Source organism: Sturnira hondurensis, unplaced genomic scaffold (genome assembly GCF_014824575.4).
Source record: "Sturnira hondurensis isolate 20B ecotype Veracruz unplaced genomic scaffold, ASM1482457v3 Scaffold0014384, whole genome shotgun sequence".
Lineage (NCBI taxonomy): Eukaryota > Metazoa > Chordata > Mammalia > Chiroptera > Phyllostomidae > Sturnira > Sturnira hondurensis.
Window position 1 is genome coordinate 39,642,460 of NW_028087015.1, and position 5,936 is coordinate 39,648,395.

At 47.6% G+C, this 5,936-nt stretch overlaps 1 non-coding gene across 1 annotated transcript; it reads right to left on the reverse strand.

Annotated features, from left to right (window-relative positions):
• Window positions 1-3,703: 3,703 nt before the first annotated feature.
• On the reverse strand, window positions 3,704-3,830 carry LOC118998926 (small nucleolar RNA SNORA31). The gene has a single exon (XR_005068996.1). It is a non-coding gene; the product is annotated as a small nucleolar RNA SNORA31 (small nucleolar RNA).
• Between the last annotated feature and the right edge of the window lie 2,106 nt (window positions 3,831-5,936).

Here is a 5,936-nt window from a genome sequence, read left to right on the forward strand (position 1 = left end):
TGACATTCATCCGCAGGACTGAACTAGCTTCCACTGCCCTGTGATTCACACGACCGACACCCGTGACCTTTTGTTCATCTTGTTAAACAACTTGCGCGTTTGGAGTTGGCAATGTGAAAAGGGATCTCACCTGGCTAGCCCTAATCCTGCATTTTGTCCTGGTTCCAAGTGTTTATGCTATCATCAGTCCTGCTCTTTACTTCTGTTTGGCAGTGACCTGCAGAAAACCACTCAGCTGTGTGTTACGTGGAACTTCAAAAACCCAAATCAGCCCCTTTCTTCACTTGCCTTAAAGATACCCAGCAAGAAATGCTCACAAAGAGACAGAAACCTGAAAATAGTCTGAAATTAAGCAAGTGTTATTTTGGGGAGCTTTCTGGGACAGGACGTGCCCATCATTAGCTAAAGGAAGCCCAGCTTCTGAGAAACACTGCTTTGCCTCGCACACATCAAAGAGAGCCATTTACTGAAGGAAGGGATGGAAGTATTTGAGGAGGCCCTTTTGCAGACTCCAGTAAACAGGATTAGCCCTATCGATGAGAGTTTGCCCTGGGCCAAGCCAGCGTCCCCAGGAACAATGGAGCAGCAAGAACCCTCCGTCAGGACAGGATTGTTCTGCCAAGAGAACAGCTGTAAACAGGATTAGTTGTGATGGGATTATCAATTTGGAACCGGAGGTCTGCGCTGGAGAGTTCAGTGTTGCATAAAGGGAAGACGCAGGAGCTGTTTGTAGGGGAGAGGATGACAAAGCCAGGGCCAAGGGCTTTCCCTTCCCGGTCCTGCTGACCCAGGGATGCCATTGGACTGGGATGAAAAATTAGTCAGGGCAACTGCAAACACTTCTGTGCAGGAGAGGAGAGCCAGCAGTGAGAGCACCGAGGATGTCGCGGTTCTCAGTCAAGGGACAACGGCAATGTCTGGAGACATTTCGGTTGTCACAGCTGGGAAGGAAGGTGCTCCCTGCATCCGGGGGCAGAGACCAGAGGGAAGCCCCCCACAATACCTCTTCTGGGTCCTTTTCTGGGTCCTAAAGTTCACCCGGGCCTATAGACAGGAAAGAGAGAATGAGCGGGCCTCCCGGTGAAAGAGCCTTACTTAGAAACAGGCATGGAAGAAAGCAGAGAAAGAGAAAGTTAGTTGGAGATACGGGTTTTTTATAAATACAAGCAAGACCTTTCCTTTCTCCTTTCTAAAAGATAAACCAGGAGCCAGGCCTAACACCACTGCCTCCAAGTCCTAGAGCTGAGATAAGCATTTTAGATAAAGTAGCCCCAGACTGGACTCTCAGTGTCTGGCACCAGCACTAAGGGTCAGCAGCTCTGTGACTGGATCCAGGCGAGTAGAAGGAGACTAGCAGAGATAGAAGACCTCCATTTGCAGGCAGAAGCGTGGATCTGGTGATTGGAGGGCCAGCCGGGACCTAAGGCATAGCTAAGGCTGGGAGCTAAAGCAGAATGGAGAGGGCTTATGTCACAGGTGGTCTTTAAAAATTATGTACATATATGTATATTTCTTTTACTGATTCCAGAGAGAGGGGAGAGAGAGATAGAGGGGGAGAGAAACATTGATGAGAGAGGAAAGCATCAGTTGGTTGCCTCCTGCTTGTGCCCTGACAGGGACCAAACCCACGATCCAGGCACGTGCTCTGACCAGGACTCACACCCATGACTTTCCGTCTGCGGGATGACGCCCGGCGCACTGAGCTACACTGGCCACAGCCCACAGAGGGTGTTTGACGCTGTGGCTGTGGATGAAATTACAAAGGGGTGAAAGCAGAGCAAGAAGAGGGCTGAGTATGGACAATGGCAAACGAGTCCACAATGTCTTGTATTTATTTTCACTTCTATTCCCAGTTCTATTGCAGGTTTCTTGGTGTTGGAAGAATTTTTTTATCAGTTTAGTGGTTTGGACAGAGTAGATACTTATGAATTAAGCATGTTAAGTGAACTAATTAAATGCTTTCTCCATCATTCCACTTCAAGACAGAATCTTCTTTTGGCCTCCATTCTTCCTACTTTTACCTGTTTGAGTTCTTACTTTTATCTGTTTTAGCCGCTGAAATGAGTCTTTAGCAAATTGCCTGACTTTGGCATGGTCAAATCTGCCGGCTTCTCCTCCCATCTCTTCCTGCCAACTATGCAGCATTCACCGCTGCGGACACCCCTCCATCACGTACCTGTTCCCTCCCGTGGCTTCCACATCACTGTTTTCTTGTTTCCCTGCCCCCTCATTTCCTTGAATGTTACTTTTCAGCCTCCCTCACTAGTCCTGTTCCTCCCTTGGTCCCCTGAAAACAGAGCATTGCTCACAATTCTTGTTGTCTCATTTCTCTTCTTTACAAACTCTACCTTGACGATCTCACCCACAGTCTCGGCTAAATGGTTTCTGTGACGGTAACTTCGAAATCTAAGGCTCAAACCTTATGTGTTTTCTGATCCTTTAGGGCCTGGTCCCCTGGAATTGAGAGAAGGAGCTGAGTGCGGGCGCCTTTTCACGAAGCGGCCAGCAGCCGAGGGCAGATGCCAGAAGCCAAGACTGGTCCGATGGAGAAGCAAGGCTAGAGGTGGAGCAGGGGACAAAGCAGGGAGGGTGACACTGGGGAGGCGGGCAGTCAGCCAGCAAACGTGAAGGACTGGGGTAAAAATAGGAAGATGGAGATGCACAGGACAGGCAGGTCTGATGTCAGTGCCACCTTTCTCGCAGGGACCCAGAGTTCTGATCACAGGATGGCTCTTCCATGGGTCCATGCGTGGACTCCTCGTGAGATCAGGAACAACTCGTGAGTACGGCTCAAAGGTACGGGGTTCCAGGCCACATTTCCTCGGGGCTTTGCCACATCCCTCTGCTGGGCCCTCCTTCCTCTTTTCTCCCGTCTCCCTGGCGTTTGTTCTCCAGGGTTCAGCACTGGGCTCGCTTCTTCTCCTTCTTCACTTTGTTGGGTGATCTCACTCTCTCCCAACGGCTTGAGAAACTATTTTTAGGTAGACAACTCACCAAAAGGTAACTCCAGCCTAAACTCCAGCCCTGTGGTGCTCCCTGTAGATTCCACAAAACCCTAGAATCCTCAGAATCCTCCAGACTGTGTCTTCTCCTCCAGACTGACTCTGCCCCTCTGCCTGTATTATCTTCCCTGATAATGATGTGAGCAGCTACCCAGTCGCCCAAGCCAGAAATGGGGGACTTATCTTTGACTCACCTCCCTCCACCTGAAAGTCAACTTTGCCTCAATCATTTCTTCATTTGGTCACACTTCTCCTTGTCCACCGCCAGTTTCTGGCTATTTCAGCAGTTTGCCAGCCAGTCACTTGTATCCAGTTTTATAAGCCCCCAAACCACCCCCAGGCCTTTCTGTAATTTTCTTTCCAAAGTGGGAAGCTGATGATCTTCCTCCACGGTTCGATGACTTCCCACTGCCTACCCCTGGGGCAAAACGTGAACACAGTCACTGGCACACAGTCTGCTTCCTGATTCGCCGTCTTCCTTCTCTGTTTATTGACAGCCATTTTCCCAATAGTACCTCAAGCTTCATCGGTTGCCAGGGGCGACCTCCCAAACAGCTGTGCTCGCCTCATTCCCTGCCTTTGTGCAGGGGTGCCCAAGGCTGGAATGCCCTTTCTTTTCTTTTTTAACATTGTTTAAGCACAATTTTCTTATTAGGAACTTTAAAAGTAATTAATTTCTTTTTTTTTCTTTCCTTTTTTGCAGATGTAGTCCCCTATTCAATCTGGGCTGCCACAAAGACAGAAAGTGCAGGGTTTTTTTTTCTTTCCCACCCTAGTGTAAACCAAAAGAACAACGTTAGATTGTTCAAGGTCTATCAGTGGCTGCAAGGTAATTAATTCTTCAAAAAAATTTTAGTTACAGCTAACATTCAATATCACATCAATATCAGGCATTTTTTTGGGGGGGCTATGTCTCCTTAGGCAAGGGAAACAAAAGGAAAAATAAAGAAATGGGACCACATCAAACTAAAAAATATTTCACAGCAAAGGTAATCATCAACAAAATGAAAAGACAACCTACTGAATGGAAGACAATATTTGCCAATGATATATCCAATAAGAGATTGCTATCAAAATATATAAAGAACTCCTACAACTGTTCACCAAAAAATAAACAGTCTGATTAATAAACAGGCAGAACATTTGAAAGGGTATTTCCCCAAAGAGGGCACACAGATGGTCAACAGATATATGAAATCTTGCTCAACATCATTAATCTTGAGAGAAATGCAAATCGAACCCACAATGAGATTTCCCCACCCACCTATCAGAATGGCCACCATCAATAAATGAACGAACAAGTGCTGGTGAGGATGTGGAGAAAGGGGAGCCCTTATGCACTGTTGGGAGGAATGCAGATCAGTACAGCCACCGTGGAAAAAGTCATGGAGCTATGTCCAAAAACTGAAAATAGAACTATCGTAGGAGCCAGCAATCCCACTTCTGGGTATTCATCCAAGAAATCCAAAACACTAATGCGAAAAGAGATACGATCTCTGTTCATTGCAGCATTATTCACAATAGCCAAGGTACGGAGACAAAGGCCAACTCATCTTTGGAAACTCAGTTCTTGCATCAGCTTCTCTTTGAAGGCTTCCCTGACATTTTCTTGTTATTTTTTTTCCTAGACCTTTCCCCTACCTCATCCCTTGGGCCTACCTGTCATCTAGCACTTTGTGGACTGAGTTATAATTCTTTGCTTAGGCTTTTATCTTCCCCACTACAACCTGAACTCCTGGAGGGCAGAGCCTTGTCTCGGGATCGCCCTCTCCTCTGCTGCTAGCCCAGTGCTTCTACAACTACGCTGTTTGAAGTTCTAGTCCCGGGAGTTGTTAAAAGGCGGTTCTCACACGAGAATCTGTGGTCAATATGTTTGAGGAAAGCTGTATGTTGACAAAACACATGAGCTCAGGAAGTCTTTGAGCAGAAACCCGTCTCACCTGGTTTAACTCGGTCTCTCCAAACCCCAGGGCAGGGGAAGACCCTTAGCAGACGGTACAACGCACATGCAAGGGGCCCAGATGGAGATGTGCCCAGGGTGACCTGGGGGAACAGAGGAGGGCTAGCCCGGGCTCGGGGGCTGCTCACAGCACTTCCAGAGGAAGTGATCTCCATCACTCACAATGGGACAGTCAGCAATTTAATCCCAGGAGGGAAAGACTCTGGTCTAGTACTTCCAGAGCCTGAACTTCAGGATTGGATGTGAACATCAGATGAGTTTTATTATGTAAAGAAATTCAAGTCTTCTAGGATGTTCGGGTCTCATATTCATTCCTGTGGTCAGACTCAGCTTTGAACTGGCCTGCATTGGGCTGAATCACATCTCTAAACTCAACTCACTTAAGGCCTCACATCTATTATCCTATTGTTGGTCTTTTCCTGTGTATGGCCTCATGGTCTGCGATTACAATACTCTAGGCCTCCCAAGGCAGACCCCAATTCTCCCATGGACTCTGAGAGTCCCAAGCACAGGGGGCACCAAGCAAATGTTTACCAAATGCAGGAAACACAAGTATAATTTAATCTTTGCTATTTGCATTGAGGCCGTAGAGGCACAGATGTGATGACACAGCGCTTGAGCTCCTGTGTGTCAAAGTCAAAGCCTTGGGGGGCATTTTCTGCAACTGCTGAGGCTGAGGGGAGCAGAGAGTTTTACTTCACTTCTACCCAGAACGAAGTGAATTCAGGTTCCTCTCTAATGCCTAGACCCAGACCTGTGAATGGGAGAAAGGGGCCCATTAGCATCTCTGACTTGAATATCCTACCCTTCCCCCAAAGAAGGCCAACTGTTTTAAAGACATCAAACTATATTTCCAGTTTTTCACGAGGCAGCGCCGTGCAGGGGGTGAGGGTTAGCACTGTGTCCAGTGCGTGGACCGGAATCCTGGCTTCACCACTTGCTGCCTCTGTGCCTCTGTTTTCTCATCTGGAAAA